The sequence below is a fragment of the Brienomyrus brachyistius genome, unplaced genomic scaffold (genome assembly GCF_023856365.1).
Source record: "Brienomyrus brachyistius isolate T26 unplaced genomic scaffold, BBRACH_0.4 scaffold101, whole genome shotgun sequence".
NCBI lineage: Eukaryota > Metazoa > Chordata > Actinopteri > Osteoglossiformes > Mormyridae > Brienomyrus > Brienomyrus brachyistius.
The window spans coordinates 560,794-561,647 of NW_026042376.1; positions in this window are offsets into that span (position 1 = coordinate 560,794).

Below are 854 nucleotides of genomic sequence, written 5' to 3' on the forward strand. Positions count from 1 at the left end.
TTTTTCATATGATCATTTCCATTTTTCTACCTGGTGTAAAGTGCAATTTGGAGCCGATCAAGACCAAGCCATGTTACTTTGGTATGTCTTTCATCCACTAGAGGGCATGGATGAACACAGTTTAGTGCCGTTCGAACTTGCCTACGGTGGCATTCGTCAGGGCACTTGAGAAGCGCTCCTGTTCTCCCCAGGCAGGGTGACAGTCCCCCCATCCCAAATGAGGGAAGCCTTGAATAATTGAGGAGGATTGTGTGTATGGGTTTAGCTGTCTGTCTGGGAAAACAATCAGCCAGAAGCGGCCCGTAAACAAACCTACGACACGACAGAGGTGGCAGACGAGTCTAACTGTTCAAACAGCTGCCCCGGACCTAGCCAGCCTGTCACCAATATCAAACACAGGTGTTCATTCTAAAGATGGACAACGGACTGTAATTATAATCTCTTCCAGAAGAAGGGCACAACAGGGGCGACCAATCCGGCTTCAGGTCACGACCCATCCTGCCCTGAAACACGTGCTGGAAACTCCACGGACCTGCGGGGCTGTGGAACAGGCTGCGGACACTCCTCTCCGGGGTGTTGAAGACGATCGTGGCCATGGAATTGTACTCGCCATCAGCACAGAACAGCTGTGAGAGGGATAAGTGGAGGTTCAGGCCTGAGGACAGGATACACACCCTCTCAGCTGTTCAGCCAATGAAATCACAGAGAGCCCACCTCCAGCTGCCTTACCTGCAAGGGGTATTCCTCCAGCTGATCCTCCCCCAGGGGCTGGCAGTCGTTGGAGAAGTAGATCATAGTGAAGAACACAGTGGCCGTCACGGCAGCAACCAGTATGGCCTCGATCACCTGCAGGC